Here is a 19,318-nt window from a genome sequence, read left to right on the forward strand (position 1 = left end):
GAGGGAGCTTCAAGTACAGGAGTGGGCTTCCCCTAAACATCCATGACTAGGATAGCCTTCTCTATGTGGCACTCCAGGGCTGAATCTCATTTTGAATATTTGTTAAAAAGCACTGACATTTAGTACACTTGCTCATTGTCTCGAATCCACTGGTGCTTGGAAGCAGGGGTTTATTCTTAGAGCTATGATTACGTAATATAAATAAATGGTCTTAAAGAAAGAAGCAAGAACCAATAGTTCATTAAGATACAGAGTCAGTAGATAATTCTGCCTCATTTTCTGAAAGAAGTTTTGGAGAAAAAGCTAAAAATAGACACTGAGAATGAAATGATAGAAATGTGAATCAAAACGTCCACACCTGTAGGCTAGAGATTGATTTGTATTGAAAGAAGATACTCTTAACCTAATTGTGATGCAGTAACTGTAATTAGGTTAAGGGAAATGTAGAGTGTTAACATTTCAACTACACCTGGATCTGTATCAGTTTTCCAAGTGGAGATGTTGGGTAGAGAGTGGACATTGCTTTGAGAATCTTATCCATCGTAAGGATAGGTGATAGCATGGTATGGAGGCTGGAAGGAGTATTTGTCTTAGTTTGGACCCTTTTGAGCTCCTTTCCCACCACTCGGATGCCTGTTAGCTCCCCCAAATGCTTATATTTACCTCCCTTCCGAAGGCTTTCCCTGTGCTGAGCTCTTTGTCTTGCTTGGCTTTCATCTGTGGCCTATGGCAACAATCACTCATCAACTCCAGCAACACCCCTAGAAACCTGTCTCAGATCCAATGCCTGCACTCTGACAGAAGCAATTTTTAATGACATTTCAAAGTAAATCGAATGGAGCTTGTATCAGCAACATTACATTATTATACCTTGTGTAGTCATGTTTTCAGAGCCTGTGGCATATGGAAAGGCCTTTGCTTGGTAAACTACATCCAATCAAAAATGTCAGGATGTCAAGAAGAAAATTCAATTTGCCTTCAGCATTCAGTGAAAATGGCATCTATCATGCCTACAACACATGTATGGAAGTTCAAATTGCACAGAGTTTATGCTGATCTCGGAGTAACTATGTGTGTGTCCACATACGTGTGTATGTGTGTATGTGTGTGTTGGTGAGGTAAAAAATGACTCTGGTACATCACCACCAACCTCTTCTCATCAGGGCATCATGGGTTAAGATAAAGTATTGGCAATCCAGTACGAGTTTATTTTATCTATGTGAAGATTAAGACTTGATGACAGAGAGTTTTGCAACTAACTGGCTGTTTGCTCTTAAGTCAGTTAATCTCTTGGAGCGTCTAGGTCCTCGTCTTTAAAGTGGGATACAGGAATTGCCTACCTCATATGGTTTTTGTGAGGATGAAAAAGATAACGCATGTGACAGTGCCTAGTCTAGCATTCAAAGATCATAATTGGGCCATTGATGCCCTCACCTTGTCTTGCACTCTTCCCTAAGCAACCCCTTTGCTCCATCCAAGCTGATGGGCCATGACACCTCCTACCTGCCATGCTGTTGCTCACCTTGTTTTCTATTCCTAGAATGCTCTTGTTTTTTCTGAATGTACGAGGAATACGAAAATCTTCCAACCCAGCTTGAATCTATAGTCTTCGTGAAGCCTTCTTGAACTATGTTAACTTTGATGATTGCTCTTCTTTTGAACTCATATGAACTTCTGTAACACCTTAAGTACTTAAGTATTTAACACAAGCCTCTTGGACTGCTTAACATTTTATGTGTGTGACAAAGATGATAATATTTTCAAAGTAACTCCTGTTGCATTTTTACCTCTTATGAATTCTGTTTCTTTTCCCCTAGTGTTTTCTCTAACAGGACTAGACTAAGAGATTGAAATGAGGGGAGAAGGCTATAACATAATATGAGGAGTGTCCCTTCTTGGAGGTAAGAGGACATTCAAAGACCTTCTGGTACTGGGTAGAAGAGTTGAGAGAGAAGGGAGGCAAAGTTCAGATGCAAGTCACCTTCTATATGGTGTCCTCCAGTTTCTCTATAAGATAAGCTTGAGTGAGTATGGCTAGCATCCATGAAGAGATGCTGAGGCAGAGGGCAGAGCAGGCCATCCATACTGGCAACCTCAACACAGCTGCAGAGACCTCAGAGGTCCAGTAGTTCCAGTGAGAGCCAGGGTGGGGCCAACCCAGTGAGCAAGACATTAGTCTTCAATTTCAGTGGGAGAAAGGCCCAGAGGGAGCTTAGAGGAAGAACAGGGCTCACAAACAAGCTAAGGAAAGTGCTGGATATCTCAGAGTAAGTGTTTACTGAGGGAGTTCTATTTACATATCCTTTTCTAGAGCTTCAGGTGAAATAATAATAGTGATCAACATAAAATAATCTCCAATGGTTGAGTTTCAGTTATCACAAATCTCGGGCCTTGGGTGTGTGTGGTTTTACACAGTGCTCCTTAAATAATCTCCCTGCAGGCTCACCTGAATATGGAGTGTTGGATCATATTATAGAGACCTAGAAGTCTATGTTAAACCAGTGAATATTTCTGAACACTCATCCAGGAGATTTTCTATTTGACAGGCTTCATTTATGTGAATAGCTGCACTGTACTAAAGAATTGAAGGATAAAGAATACTGTTGGGAAAAATATTCACAAACTACGCATCTGACAAAGGTCTAATATCCAGAACCTAATAGGAACTTAAACAAATCAACAAGCAAAAACCAAACAACCCCATTAAAAAAAGACTTTAACAGACTTTTCTCAAAAGACCTACAAGCAGCCAAATAAACATATGAAAAAATGGCAACATCACTAGTCATCAGAGAAATGCAAATCAAAACCACAATGAGATGCCATCTCACACCAGCCAGAATGACTATTACTAAAAAGTCAAAAAATAACAGATGCTAGTAAGGCTATGGAGAAAAGAGAATACTTATACACTGTTGGTGGGAATGCAAACTAGTTCAGCCACTGTGGAAAGCAGTTTGGAGATTTCTCAAAGAACTAAAACAGAACAACCACTCAACTACCGTGCACTAGTATGCAGCTTTAGGGCCACATGATAACTTCTGGATTCCTTTGGGAACAGATCACAGGGAACTAAGGCTCATCGATTAGGTACCTCCATCAGCCATACTATCCTACTACCTGTGCAGTTTCACTATTGGGTATTTGCCCAGAGGCAAATAATTCATTCTATCAAAAAGACACATACATGAGAGGGGGGTACGCCCAAAATGGCCGAATAGGAACAGCTCCAGCCTCCAGCTCCCAGAGTGAGAGACACAGAAGATGGATGATTTCTGCATTTTCAACTGAGGTACTGGGTTCATCTCACTGGGGAGTGTCCAACAGTCGGTGCTGGTCAGTGGGTGCAGCCCGACCAGTGAGAGCTGAAGTGGGGCGAGGCATCACCTTACCTGGGAAGCACAAGGGGGAAGGGAATTCCTTTTCCTAGCCAAGGGAAACTGAGACACACAACACCTGGAAAATCAGGTAACTCTCACCCTAATACTGTGCTTTACCAAGGGTCTTAGCAAATGGCACACCAGGAGATTATATCCCACACCTGGCCTGGAGGGTCCCACGCCCATGGAGCCTCCCTCATTGCTAGCACAGCAGTCTGAGGTCTAACTGCAAGGCAGCAGCGAGGTTAGGGGATGGGCGCCTGCCATTGCTGAGGCTTAAGTAGGTAAACAAAGCCACCAGGAAGCTCGAATTGGGTGGAGCCCACCACAGCTCAAGGAGGCCACCCTGCCTCTGTAGACTCCACCTCTGGGGACAGGCATAGCTATACAAAAAGCAGCAGAAGCCTCTGCAGATGTAAATGTCCCTATCTGACAGCTTTGAAGAGAGCAGTGGTTCTCCCAGCACAGAGGTTGAGATCTGAGAATGGACAGACTTCCTGCTCAGCTCAAGTGGATCCCTGACTCCTGAGTAGCCTAACTGGGAGACACCCCCCATTAGGTGCAGACTGACACCTCACACCTCACATGGCTGGGTACACCTCTGAGATGAAGCTTCCAGAGCAATAAGCAGACAGCAACACTCGCTGTTCAGCAATATTCTATCTTCTGCAGCCTTCGCTGCTGATACCCAGGCAAACAGGGTCTGAAGTGGACCTTAAGCAAACTCCAACAGACCTGCAGCTGAGGATCCTGACTGTTAGAAGGAAAACTAACAAACCGAAAGGACAACCACACCAAAACCCCATCAGTATGTCATCATCATCAAAGACCAAAGGCAGATAAAACCACAAAGATGGGGAAAAAGCAGTGCAGGAAAGCTGGAAATTCAAAAAATCAGAGTGCATCTCCCCCTCCAAAGGAACGCAGCTCATCGCCAGGAATGGAACAAAGCTGGATGGAGAATGACTTTGATGAGTTGAGAGAAGAAGGCTTCAGTCGATCAAACTTCTCAGAGCTAAAGGAGGAACTATGTACCCAGCTTAGAGAAACTAATAACCTTGAAAAAAGAATGGATGAATGGATAACTAGAAAAATCAATGCAGAGAAGTCCATAAAAGAACTGATAGAGATGAAAACCATGACACGAGAACTACATGACAAATGTGCAAGCTTCAGTAACTGACTCGATCAACTGGAAGAAACGGTATTAGTGATTGAAGATCAAATGAATGAAATGAAGCGAGAAGAGAAGTGTAGAGAAAGAAGAGTAAAAAGAAATGAACAAAGCCTGCAAGAAATATGGGATTATGTGAAAAGATCAAATCTACATCTGATTGGTGTTCCTGAAAGTGACAGGGAAAATGGAACCAAGTTGGAAAACGCTTTGCAGGATATCATCCAGAACTTCCCCAACCTAGTAAGGCAGGCCAGCATTCAAACTCAGGAAATACAAAGAACGCCACAAAGATACTGCTCAAGAAGAGCAACTCCAACACACATAATTGTCAGGTTCACCAAAGTTGAAATGAAGGAAAAAATGTTAAGGGCAGCCAGAGAGAAAGGTTGGGTTACCCACAAAGGGAAGCCCATGAGACTAACAGCAGATCTCTTGGCAGAAACTCTACAAGCCAGAAGAGAGTGGGGGCCAATATTCAACATTCTTAAAGAAAAGAATTTTCAACTCAGAATTTCATATCCAGGCAAACTAAGTTTCATAAGTGAAGGAGAAATAAAATCCTTTACAGACAAGCAAATGCTGAGAGATTTTGTCACCACCAGGCCTGCCCTACAAGAGATCCTGAAGGAAGCACTAAACATGGAAAGGAACAACTGGTACCAGCCATTGCAAAACATGCCAAAATGTAAAGACCATTGATGCTAGGAAGAAACTGCATCAACTAACGAGCAAAATAACCAGCTAATATCATAATGACAGAATCAAGTTCACACATAACAATATTAACCTTAAATGTAAATGGACTAAATGGTCCAATTAAAAGACACAGACTGGCAAATTGGATAAAGAGTCAAGACCCATCAGTTTGCTGTATTCAGGAGATCCATCTCACATGCAGAGACACACATAGGCTCAAAATAAAGGGATGGAGGAAGATCTACCAAGCAAATGGAGAACAAAAAAAAAAAAAAGCAGGGGTTGCAATCCTAGTCCCTGATAAAACGGACTTTAAACCATCAAAGATCAAAAGAGACAAAGAAGGCCATTACATAACGGTAAACAGATCAATTCATCAGGAAGAGCTAACTATCCTAAATATATACGCACCCAATACACGGGCACCCAGATTCATAAAGCAAGTCCTTAGAGACTTACGAAGAGACTTAGACTCCCATACAATAATAATGGGAAGCTTTAACACCCCACTGTCAACATTAGATCAACGAGACAGAAATTAACAAGGATATCCAGGAATTGAACTGAGCTCTGCACCAAGTAGACCTAATAGACATCTACAGAACTCTCCACCCCAAATCAACAGAAGATACATTCTTCTCAGCACCACATCACACTTACTCCAAAATTGACCACATAGTTGGAAGTAAAGCACTCCTCAGCAAATGTATAAGAACAGAAATTATAACAAACTGTCTCTCAGACCACAGTGCAATCAAACTAGAACTCAGGATTAAGAAACTCACTCAAAACTGCTAAAGTACGTGGAAACTGAACAACCTGCTCCTGAATGACTACTGGGTACATAACAAAGTGAAGGCAGAAATAAAGATGTTCTTTGAAACCAATGAGAACAAAGATACAATGTACCAGAATCTCTGGGACACATTTAAAGCAGTGTGTAGACAAAATGTATAGCACTAAATGCCCACAAGAGAAAGCAGGAAAGATCTAAAATCCACACCCTAACATCACAATTAAAAGAACTAGAGAAACAAGAGCAAACACATTCAAAAGCTAGCAGAAGGCAAGAAATAACTAAGATCAGAGCAGAACTGAAGGAGATAGAGACACAAAAAACCCTCCAAAAAATCAGTGAATCCAGGAGCTGGTTTTTTGAAAAGATCAACAAAATTGATAGACTGCTAGCAAGACTAATAAAGAAGAAAAGAAAGAATCAAATAGACACAATAAAAATAAAGGGGATATCACCACCAACCCCACAGAAATACAAACTACCATCAGAGAATACTATAAACACCTCTATGCAAATAAACTAGAAAGCCCAGAAGAAATGGATAATTTCCTGGACACCTGGAAGTAAGTGTAAGTGACTAAACCATGAAGACGTTGAATCCCTGAATAGACCAATAGCAGCAGGCTCTGAAATTGAGGCAATAATTAATAGCCTACCAACCAAAAAAAGTTCAGGACCAGATGGATTCACAGCCGAATTCTACCAGAGGTACAAGGAGGAGCTAGGACCATTCCTTCTGAAACTATTCCAATCAATAGAAGAAGAGAGAGTCCTCCCTAACTCATTTTATGAGGCCAACATCATCCTGATACCAAAGCCTGGCAGAGACACAACAACAAAAAAGAGAATTTTAGACCAATTTCCCTGATGAACATCAATGCAAAAATCCTCAATAAAATACTGGCAAACCGAATCCAGCAGCGCATCAAAAAGCTTATCCACCATGATCGAGTGGGCTTCATCCCTGGGATGCAAGGCTGGTTCAACATATGCAAATCAGTAAACATAATCCAGCATATAAACAGAAGAAAGACAAAAACCACGTGATTATCTCAATAGATGCAGAAAAGGCCTTTGACAAAATTCAGCAGTCCTTCATGCTAAAAACTCTCAACAAATTCTCTATTGATGGAACATATCTCAAAATAATAAGAACTATTTATGACAAACCCACAACCAATATCATACTGAATGGGCAAAAACTGGAAGCATTCCCTTTGAAAACTGGCACAAGACAGGGATGCCCTCTCTCACCACTCCTATTCAACATAGTGTTGGAAGTTCTGGCTAGGGCTATCAGGCAAGAGAAAGAAATAAAAGGTATTCAGTTAGGAAAAGAAGAAGTCAAATTGTCCCTGTTTGCAGATGACATGATTGTATATTTAGAAAACCCCATTGTCTCAGCCCAAAATCTCCTTAAGCTGATAAGCAACTTCAGCAAAGTCTCAGGATACTAAATCAATGTGCAAAAATCACAAGCATTCTTATATACCAGTAAAAGACAAACAGAGAGCCAAATCATGAATGAATTCACATTCACAATTACTTCAAAAAGAATAAAATACCTAGGAATCCAACTTACAAGGGATGTGAAGGACATCATCAAGGAGAACTACAAACCACTACTCAGTGAAATCAAAGAGGACACAAACAAATGGAAGAACATACCATGCTCATGGATAGGAAGAATCAATATCATGAAAATGGCCATACTGCCCAAGGTAATTTATAGATTCAATGCCATCCCCATTAAGCTACCAATGACTTTCTTCACAAAATTGGAAAAAACTGCTTTAAAGTTCATATGGAACCAAAAAGGACCCCGCATTGCCAAGACAATCCTAAGCCAAAAGAACAGAGCTGGAGGCATCATGCTACCTGACTTCAAACTATGCTACAAGGCTACAGTAACCAAAACAGCATGGTACTGGTACCAAAACAGAGATATAGACCAATGGAACAGAACAGAGTCCTCAGAAATAATACCACACATCTACAGCCATCTGATCTTTGATAAACCTGAGAAAAACAAGAAATGGGGAAAGGATTCCCTATTTAATAAATGGTGCTGGGAAAATTGGCTAGCCATAAGTAGAAAGCTGAAACTGGATCCTTTCCTTACTCCTTATATGAAAATTAATTCAAGATGCATTAGAGACTTAAATATTAGACCTAAAACCATAAAAACCCTAGAAGAAAACCTAGGTAATACCATTCAGGATATAGGCATGGGCAAGGACTTCATTTCTAAAACACCAAAACAAAGGCAACAAAAGCCAAAATGGACAAATGGGATCTAATTAAACTAAAGGGCTTCTGCACAGCAAAAGGAACTACCATCAGAGTGAACAGGCAACCTACAGAATGGGAGAAAAGTTTTGAGATCTACTCATCTGGCAAGGGGCTAATATCCAGAACCTACAAAGAACTCAAACAAATTTACAAGAAAGAAACAAATAACACCATCAAAAAGTGGGCAAAGGATATGAACAGACATTTCTCAAACGAAGACATTCATACAGGCAACAGACACATGAAAAAATGCTCTTCATCACTTGCCATCAGAGAAATGCAAATCAAAACCTCAATGAGATACCATCTCACACCAGTTAGAATGGCAATCATTAAAAAATCAGGAAACAACAGGTGCTGGAGAGGATGTGGAGAAATAGGAACACTTTTACACTGTTGGTGGGACTGTAAACTAGTTCAAACATTATGGAAAACAGTGTGGTGATTTCTCAAGGATCTAGAACTAGAAATACCATTTGACCCAGCCATCCCATTACTGGGTGTATATCCAAAGCATTATAATCATGCTTCTATAAAGACACATGCACACGTATGTTTATTGCAGCACTATTCACAATAGCAAAGACTTGGAATCAACCCACATGTCCATCTGTGACAGACTGGATTAAGAAAATGTGGCACATATACACCATGGAATACTATGCAGCCATAAAAAAGGATGAGTTCATGTCCTTTGTAGGGACATGGATGCAGCTGGAAACCATCATTCTCAGCAAACTATCACAAGAACAGAAAACCACACACCACATATTCTCACTCATAGGTGGGAATTGAACAATGAGATCACTTGGACACAGGAAGGGGAACATCACACACCGGGACCTATTGTGGGGTGAGGGGGAGGAGGGAGGGATAGCATTAGGGGATATACCCAATGTAAATGACGAGTTAATGAGTGCAGCACACCAACATGGCACACGTATACATATGCAACAAACCTGCAAATTGTACACATGTACCCTGGAACTTAAAGTATAATGATAATAATAAAAAAAGATACATACACTCATATGTCCATTGCAGCACTATTCACAATAGCAAAGACATGGAATCAATCTAGGTGCTCATCAACAATGAACTAGATAAGGAAATGTTGTACATATACACCATGGGATACTATGCCGCCACAGAAGAGAACAGAATCATTTCCTTTGCAGCAACATGGATGGAGCTGGAGGATGTTATCCTAAGTGAATTAATGCAAGAACACATGTTCTCACTTACAAATGGGAGCTAAACATTGAATACACATAGACATAAAAATGGAAACAAAAGACACTGGGGACTTCTAGATGGGGAGGGAGGGAGGGATGGAGGAAGGGAGGAAGGATTGAGCTGAAAAACCACCTATTGGGTGCTATGCTCACTACCTGGGTGACAGAATGATTTTTACCCCAAACCTCAACATCATGCAATATACCCATGTAACAAACCTGCACGTGTACACTTTATAATAAAACTTTAAATTATTTAGAAAAAACAAGTTTAAAATATACTTTTGGGGCTTAGACTATGATACCCCAAAGTATGGAATATTGGTTATTTTAAATTGAAGGGAATTAAGAAAACTGTAGAAACACAAAGGTCACTCTATGACCTTCTCCTACCTTTCTCCCCTGAAATCTCATGTGACAGGTGTCTCTCCTATACCCAGAGGAAATAAATGTCACACAGAGACTCAAAGAAGAATCTGAACAAACTGGCCTTGCTAAGTTCTCCATAGTTGATTACTATTAGATTCTCTTTAAGTTTCCTTTTATTCTCCAATCATACTTTTGTACAACTGTCCATAAAAATACAGTTTTCCCTGGGTCATTGGTTCCCTGTCACTTAAAACTTTCATTAAACAAATTTGTTATCCTTTTCTCTTGTTAATCTGTCTTTGTTATCAGCAATGAACCTTGTGATGGGCGAGGAAGAGATACTACTTTTTCTCCCCTGTGGTATCAACCTTTGAAAATCCTCGTTGGTGGCAGGGGTAGGGGAGAATGTGGAAGAAATGAAACTGACATTCTTTGGATGAGTTTTTTTTAAGCCTAAGAATACTATAAAATTATGTTCTGAGTAGATTATTTATTTTGTAGGTGCTCCACTCTGATTATAAGGAAGCTCCAGTGTTGAGGACACTTAGCAACTTCATGAAACAGCTGTAACAGTAGTAAAGTGATATGGGACTTACTTTCATAAACACAGAGGGCAGAGAAGGAAGGAGCTGGAAACTTGGGGGAAGAAGGGTAAAAATGGAAAGAATGGAGATCATTGAGAGGCTCCTCCTAATAGCTATGGTTGGGGGGCAGATTCTGGTATCTTTTTTTATGACATAATTTGATCTTTTTCTTCTACTTCCATTCTTAGTTTAATCAACTGTCATATCATTCCCTCCATACCTCTATTTTTAGGTTTGTATCTACTCCTAATTTTTGTATTTCTGAATCATGGTGTTTTCCATATTCCCAAATACTTGTTTGAGTATCTTTAATACAGCTTAGAGTTTTGTGTTACAGGTTTCTTCAGTTTTATGGTTGGTTTTTGGAGAAAGTTTTCAACACAGTAATTCTTTGACTTCTGTTTTATGATTTTTTCAATAGTTTTGTGTGGTTGTGGTTTGTTTTCTATCTATACCAATTCATTTCATGAACAGCAATCTTAGTTTGGGAGCATTCTGTTATGTCTTATGTCAATTATGCCTTCTTCTCTGCAGTTTCTTTTGTGGAAAATAGTATCATCAGTGGCAGTGTGGTGGGGAGGATTGGCATGTCTTATTTTTCTGTTGTTTCTGTAGTATCCTTATTTTTTTCTTTTTATTTCCTTATCTACTTTTTATTGCCTTGTATTCAACTAATACTACCAATTTTCTTTGTACCTGATACTCCCCACAAAGTAACCTTCCTGGGGCTACCTCATCTGGTTTCACACATTTTTTTTTTTTTAACTTTCATTTTAGGTTTGGGGGCACATGTGAAGGTTTTTTACATAGGTAAACACATGTCCCTGGGGTTTATTGTACACATTATTTCATCACCGCGGTATTGAGCCCAGTACCCAATAGTTATCTTTTCTGCTCCTCCCCTCCTCCCACTCTCCTCCATCCTCCTCAAGTAGACCCTAGTGTCTGCTGTTTCCTTCTTTGGGTTTTACACATTTTCAAACCCCTTACCTATAATTAGTGCCATATGCTATCAAGGCCCAGCCTATGTTCAGTATTTTGCCATTTTTTGTCGGACTGGCACTCTCTGGAAGTGCTTCTGTCTACATGTTATCCAAGTTCTTTGCTCCTCTCTATTCTTTTTTCATGAAATCTCTTAAACGTCTCCCCTTTCACTCCTTCCCCTCACAGGTTTGCAATGCCAGAAAAACCATGGTAGTCCATTACAATTTTATTCCCCTTTACTTACAGATAACTTGAAAGTCATGATGTTCTGTTTTCTAGTTATGCTGATGACTCAAATCAGGTATGGTTTTATTCATTCTCATTGTCAATTTTGCTTTGAGGGGGGTGGAGTGGAGTGGGGTGGGGAAGAGTGTAGGGGAGATTCAAATCAGGCAGCTGCTATTGTTCTCCAAACCCAGAATATCCTGGGCAGAAGACTGCTCTGCTTGACAGCTAATTCAAGGAGAGTTATATATAAATATTTTCCCCAAGCTCTGAGCTGAGTGTATGCCTGATTGGCCCTCAGTTCACTCCAGTGGTGAACTGAGTTCTGCTGTTTCAAGATGAAATGTTAGGTTTTTGTTTTCAAATGCTATTAATTTCCCCTGTTCCACTTCTACCAAGCAAATAGTTCCCCCACTTTGCATTTATTTTCCTTTATCTTCTTTTAGGTATGTCCTTGTTGATCTCTCTTCAGCTCCTTCCTGACTTCCTTCCTGAAACAATGCAGTTGTCAATAGCAGGTCATGCTCTTTGTTCCTTCAGTGATCTGATGCCAACCTTGAGGCTTGTGGACCCTACATCCTCACTGAAGACTGTTTGATGGCTGGGGTTTCTTAATTAATGAATTATCACGCTGATACAGAAACTTAAACTTACAGACTTGATTTGTGTTTAATTAATATAGATTTATTTGTTTGACCTGGAAATGCATTTGGGACATTTTTGACATATTTCCAAGGCCAAAGACAAGAGAAATGTAAAAATAATAATTTAGAATGAATAGCTTCTAATCACTGCAGACACAAATGATGGCTCTTGGCATTATTATTTACATTTCAATACAACCATTGCTGTAGGATACCCAGCACAATTAAGCCTCTAGGGACACATCCAACCAGCGCATTTTTTGCACCAGAAAAATTGAATCAATATACAGTGAGGTTCTGTATTAAGATGCAATTTAGGAGGCATTTATGCTAAGCTCAAAAAACTAATTAGTGGTTTCCTGTTTAGAGGATAGTGCCTGTTTATTACATTTTCACTTCACCTGGATCTGTAATCAGTTCTCAGACTTGATTTCCATTCAAATGGAAACGCTTTACCTTTCATCCCCAACTCTCCACATAAGGACTCAGGAACCAAATGTACCAGAAACAAATGACACAGAGGATTCAAAATGAGGACTTTAATTAAAATGCTTAGGTCCTTACATCATTAATTGAAGGAAACTGATAAATTTCATTATATCAGTAATGAGAGAAGACATGTGCAATGTGTTTTTCTAGGGTTTTTTCCTCTGGAAAAGCATGATTTTCTTTTTCACCAAGGGCCTGGCTACTTCCCATCTGTGGGTCTGAGTGTCCCTCATGACTATGAGTAATAAACTGCTATTGTGCTATTGTTTCATTACTCTTGGGTTTACAGAAACTCTAGATGCCGTAATTTTGCTGCTGCCCCAACAAAGACTTGCAGGAGGAAGAACTGATGTCTGGTATTCTAAAGCATCTTTCTCAACCCATTTATTTATATGAGGTCATTTAAGGCTGAGTTTATATGCCTAAGGGAAGAGTCAATTAGAGCAGGAAGTTGTCATCCAAATGGCTTTGGACACCAGATGGTTACCCAATGGGTAGGCATGGGTTGTTACCTGTGAAGCACATAAAGGAAGCACATTGAGATTTCTGTGCACCCAAATAATTGGGCCTTTAGAGTATAGGAGATACATTTGAATTGTACAGTTACATGTTATAGGAAAGTGGTTTCATCTCAAGGAGTGCTCCTTTTCCAAAAAAATTGACAACTCAGTACAAAGTAGGTGATAGTCCATCCATGTGTTTAAATGTTTAAAACCACATTTTCCCATTCAAGACTTGAAACTTGGTGGCACTTAAGTACTATGTGTTAAAGGGTTACATTGGTTATAGTGAAGTTCTGTAGGTCCTTTGAAAGAACATTTTGTCTTGCTTATCTTTCTCTTTGTACCATTGATGATCATTGACTAGATGTATTATATCATTTGAAGCTGCAAAATGGTGATTTCTGATTGTATCATTTCCTCATTTATTAAGTGGATACTTCTATAAAGAGAGACCTCTTATCAATTTTGTGTTACCTTTAGGTACAATATGTGTAGGAAAGAGCATCCTTCATAAATGACTAAAAATGTTTTTAAAGTATCATATTTATGGCTTTAAACATAAATGATGTTTTTGAACCAATTATAGATATTATTCTTCTTGATTATCAAATTCTCACATACTTGTCATGGAAGCCTCTTCAAGTTGGCTCCTGAGTCCTTTTGCCATGACCCCATCCCAGAGGAACACTCCCTCACCCAAGCTATACAGGATTCTTATACGCAAAGCCTGGCTGTAGATTATTTAAGATCACAAATTTTATTTTTTCTTTCCAACTTGTATTTTAGGTTCAAAGGGGTACATCTGTAGGTTTGTTTTTTTTTTTTTTTTTTTTTTTTTTTCACTTTGTTTTCTTTTATTTCATTTTGATTTTTATCAAAGTTATGTCATGCAGAGCTTTAACAAACAGTTCTACAAAGCTTATAATGAAAAAAATCACAGCCTCTGATTCCACCCTTGATTTCCTCTTCCTACTCTTTAAGGTGTTTGCTCTGGTATTTATCTGCATATTTCTAAATAGCATGCTATTTCCGGGTTTTTTCATTTTCGATGTATTTTTGATTTCCAACTTAGGAAGATGAGTATTTAAATCTGTTATATTTTCTCTTCCTGCAAAACAGACTTTCTCTTCATCTCTCTGTCTTCTCTCTCTTTCCTTTTTCCCTCATCTTCCCAATAAATTATAGGAGAAATTTTGGCTAAATCAATCATTCATACTTGCTTTATTCACAGCTATTTGGTATAGTATACTAACACTACAACTTTTTCTTGTAAAGTGTTTTGCTTTCCCCAATGTTAATAATTTTTGTACTTTCCCCCTCTATGTTTAGAAAGTTTACTAGTTGTTGTCACGAAGACACCTCCAAATCTCATTAGCTTAACACAGTAAATTGTTTACTTCTTACACATAGAAGATCCAATACAGATGTTTCCACTTGATGGGAGACCCTTTATGCAGTGATTTGGGGCCCCAAGCACCTTCTATCTTGATGCTTCTCTACCCCCAGGGCCTTGGAGTCCCCTGTTGGATCCTTAATATCTGCAGAGAGGCCAGGGTGATGTTTTAATGAGATAGGTTGGAAGTGGTATGTGTACCTTCCATTCATAGCACCCTGGTCAGAAGTCAAGGCATGCAGCCCAACCTAGCTGCAAGGGAGATTAGAAATGGAGTCTATGTTAGTGGCTAGAAAACAAATAAGATTTGGATAAACATAGTACTGTGTCTGTCATTACAGTCAGCATATACGTGTTTTACTCTTCCTCCCACAAGCCTAACACGATCAGTTCTTCCACTAGTGTATTACCTGTGTATTACCTGTGGATCTCAACTTTGATGGAGAAGCAGTGACTCCCCAACCTGAGTTGAGATCCACAGGTAATACACAGTCCTCTGTCTCAGGTTTAGATACGACTCTTCAAGCCCAAGAACCTACAAACTAAACAGACAAGTAATTTGCTGTCCCTGCTCCCTGAAAGCATACACATACACACTCAATAGGCAATAGGAGAGCAGGAAAACTGAAGAATAAAAGCCGTCATGGTCACATAGCAATGATGGAATCCTGTGAGCAGGATTTCAGCTCCTGGGTATTGGCAAATTCCTTGCTTAGACTCAGATTCAGTTCTGGGGAAGAAGTTTCCTATCCACTGTCTTCCGTGGCTCCTGAATCTTCCCTCTGGGAAATTTTTCCTTGTCTGTTATTTTCCACTGACACATCTAAAGTGGGTGTTGAGGTGTCTGCCTTCCCGGAGAATTGGGTGGGTTCTAACAGCATACTTTCTGCTAGGGGTTTACTTCAAGACTTACCGAGCAGTCAAAAGGCTTTTGAGATTAAGTTTACAGTGTCTTCGACAATATAATTCCCTCAAAACTTCATTAGACTTCCCAGGCTGGGTGTGGTGGCACATGCCTGTAATCCCAGCACTTTGGGAGGCTGAGGCAGGTAGATCACCTGAGGTCAGAAGTTTGAGACCAGCCTGGCCAACATGGCAAAACCCTGTCTCTGCTAAAAATACAAAAATTAACCAGGCATGGTGGTGGGCCCCTATAATCCCAGCTGCTGAGGAGGCTGAGGCAGGAGAATTGATTGAACCTGGCGGGTGGAGGTTGCAGTGAGCCAGGATTGCGCCACTGCACTCCAGCCTGGGTAAAACAGCAAGACTCTGTCTCAAAAAAAAAAAAAAAAAATTCATTAGACTACTTGTTTATTTGCTGCCAGTCATTTCCTTAGTCTACTAGACTTTTTTCCTAGATACAGTTCTCAACCTTGACTTCTTTATTTCCTCACCTCTATTCTTCTCTCTCAACTCAGTAGCTATGTGGAAGTCATCTGACACCAAAGCTTAGGTGAGAAGGTAACATCTTTAATGGGGCCTGTGGTAGAGGCCTGAATCATTTTTTTATTAACTGAGAATTTGTAAAATCTGTAAATACTTAATCCTTCATGTCTCCACCAGATGTGTAAGTCTCCTTTCTTTATCTGTAAGCACATCAAGGAACTTCTCCTTTTCATTTTTCCTTAATGAGATCACTCCTGGAGCCAAGTTCTCCTGCTTTACTTGGAACTGGTTGCTCTCTAGGACTCAGATGAAGCACTGAAGTCTGTCCTCATAGTCACTCTGAAAACCTCCTTTCCTTGCCCATGTTTTAAAGCCCCATTTACTGGATCCCACTGTCAGAATCTGGGATTTGATTTTACTCTGCTTACAAGATAAGGTTGCCTGTTTTTGTTTCATGGATGTTAGAAGACTAGAGTTTCCTGGGTCAGAAACAAAGGACGCTATTAATCACAGCACAGCAAGCAGCATGACTGTCAGTTTCCTTTGCCCCGCCTCCCAAGTCTCCTGGGGACAAGAAGAAGAGGTTCAGGTGAATGCTGTGCACATATAGGTTGTTGTACAGGAGAGAAATACTGGCTTGGGAACCTGCTGTTTTATATAGCAAGCAGTAAGGAAGCCTGCTCTTTGTTCCAGAGGTACACATTGCCTCATCCTTGAAGGTTGCTTGCTGCAAACATAACCTTGAAAAATGGTCCTGATAAAGATTGGTCAGGGTCTTGCATTCTTGGCATACTCAAAAAGAATGTACAGGGACACTCTGGGCCCAGGAAGATTGCCTTTCTCAAAACCTGTATGTGCTGCTCCAGGTTTATACACTCGCAGATTTACCCAGTCATAGTTTTCTGCTCAACAACACTAATGGCCCCAACAGGAAGATTATTAGGAAGGCAAGGACCAAATCTGTTTCCTCACCATCGAATCCCCAGTGCCTATCACGGTGCATGGTATGTGGTAGGTAATCAACTCATAATTGCAATAAATTAAGAGATGTAAGTGATTTACTCTATGGATTATATTACATTCAAGAAGCTCGGATAAGCCACAGATACATCACACACACGTGCACACACACACGTGCACACACACACGTGCACACACACAAGTGTCCTTTGGAAAACACAAAAATGGAATTTTTCTTAATAAGAGTATCCATTTCTTTATACTGAACATTTGTTGTATTCCCTTTTCTCTCCTCCTCCATTTTCTCACATTCCATCTACAATCTCTAGAGCCTGTCATTTGACAAACTCTGTGACTTAGAGAAAATGATCTTGGAATCCACACTCGCCTGACCCTGCCTTTTCAACAACACTATTTTGTCTGTCATTACATTTTTCTTAAGATACTATTTAATAAAGGTCTAATTATTTAGTATCTACACTAGTCTTTATGATTGCTCTAGTACAGTGGTTTTTTTGTTTTTGTTTTTGTTTTTGTTTTTTTAATTTATTTATTATTATTATACTTTAAGTTGTAGGGTACATGTGCATAACGTGCAGGTTTGTTACATATGTATACTTGTGCCTTGTTGGTGTGCTGCACCCATCAACTCGTCATTTACATCAGGTATAACTCCCAATGCAATCCCTCCCCCCTCCCCCCTCCCCATGATAGGCCCCGGTGTGTGATGTTCCCCTTCTTGAGTCCAAGTGATCTCATTGTTCAGTTCCCACCTATGAGTGAGAACATGCGGTGTTTGGCTTTCTGTTCTTGTGATAGTTTGCTAAGAATGATGGTTTCCAGCTGCATCCATGTCCCTACAAAGGACACAAACTCATCCTTTTTGATGGCTGCATAGTATTCCATGGTGTATATGTGCCACATTTTCTTAATCCAGTCTGTCACTGATGGACATTTGGGTTGATTCCAAGTCTTTGCTATTGTGAATAGTGCTGCAATAAACATACGTGTGCATGTGTCTTTATAGAAGCATGATTATAATGCTTTGGATATACACCCAGTAATGGGATGGCTGGGTCAAATGGTATTTCTAGTTCTAGATCCTTGAGAAATCACCACACTGTTTTCCATAATGTTTGAACTAGTTTACAGTCCCACCAACAGTGTAAAAGTGGTACATCTGTAGGTTTGTTACATGGCTAAATTGAATGTTGTGGGGGTTTGGTATACAGATAATTTTGTCACTCAGGTAATAAGCATAGTACTTGATAGGGAGTTTTTCAATTCTCACTCTCCTCCCAACCTCCACCTTCAATTAGGCCCTGGTGTCTACTGTTCCCTTCTTTGTGTCCATGTGTATTCAGTGTTTAGCTCCCACCTATAAATGAGAACATGCAGTGTTTGGTTTTCTGTTCCTGCATTAATTGACTTAGGATAATGTCTTCCAGCTCCATCTATGTTACTGCAAAGGACATAATCTTGCTCTTTTTTTATGACTATGTAGTATTCCAGGGCGTATATGTACCATATTATCTTTATCCTGTCAACTATTAATGGGCATCTAGGTTAATTTCATGTTTTTACTATAGTGAACAGCGCAGCAATGAACATACACATGCATGTATCATTACGAAAGAATGCTTTCTATTCCTTTTGGTACATGCCCAGTAATGGGATTCCTGGGTCAAATGGTAGTTCTATTTTAAGTTCTTTGAGAAATCTCCAGACTGCTTTCCACAGTGGCTGAACCAATTTACATTCCCACTAGCAGTGTATAAGTGTTCCCTTTTCTCTGTAACCTCACCAGCATCTGTTACTTTTCGTCTTTTTAGCAATAGCCATTCTGACTGGCGTGAGATGCTATCTCATTGTGGTTTTAACTTGCATTTCCATAATGATTAGCAATGTTGAGCATTTTTTCACATGCTTGTTGGCCATGTGTATGTCTCCTTTTGAGAAGTGTATGTTCAAATAAGTCCTTCGCCCATTTTTTGATGGTGTTGTTTTTTGCCTCTTGGTTTAAGTTCCTTATAGATTATGGATATTACACCTTTGTCAGATGCACTGTTTGCAAATATTTTCTTCCATTCTGTAGGTTGTCTGTTTACTCTTTTCATAGTTTCTTTCACTGTGCAGAACCTCTTTAATTAGGTCCCACTTGTCACTTTTTGTTTTTATTGCAATTGCTTTTGGAGTCTTTGTTAT

At 39.8% G+C, this 19,318-nt stretch overlaps 1 protein-coding gene across 1 annotated transcript in view; it reads right to left on the reverse strand.

The window, feature by feature from the left end:
- Nucleotides 1–19,318, reverse strand: part of CCDC90B (coiled-coil domain containing 90B) — a 695,243-nt gene that overhangs the window by 84,665 nt on the left and 591,260 nt on the right. The gene's annotated exons all lie outside the window — the stretch shown is intronic.

This window comes from Macaca thibetana, chromosome 14 (assembly GCF_024542745.1).
Source record: "Macaca thibetana thibetana isolate TM-01 chromosome 14, ASM2454274v1, whole genome shotgun sequence".
In the NCBI taxonomy this organism is placed as follows: domain Eukaryota; kingdom Metazoa; phylum Chordata; class Mammalia; order Primates; family Cercopithecidae; genus Macaca; species Macaca thibetana.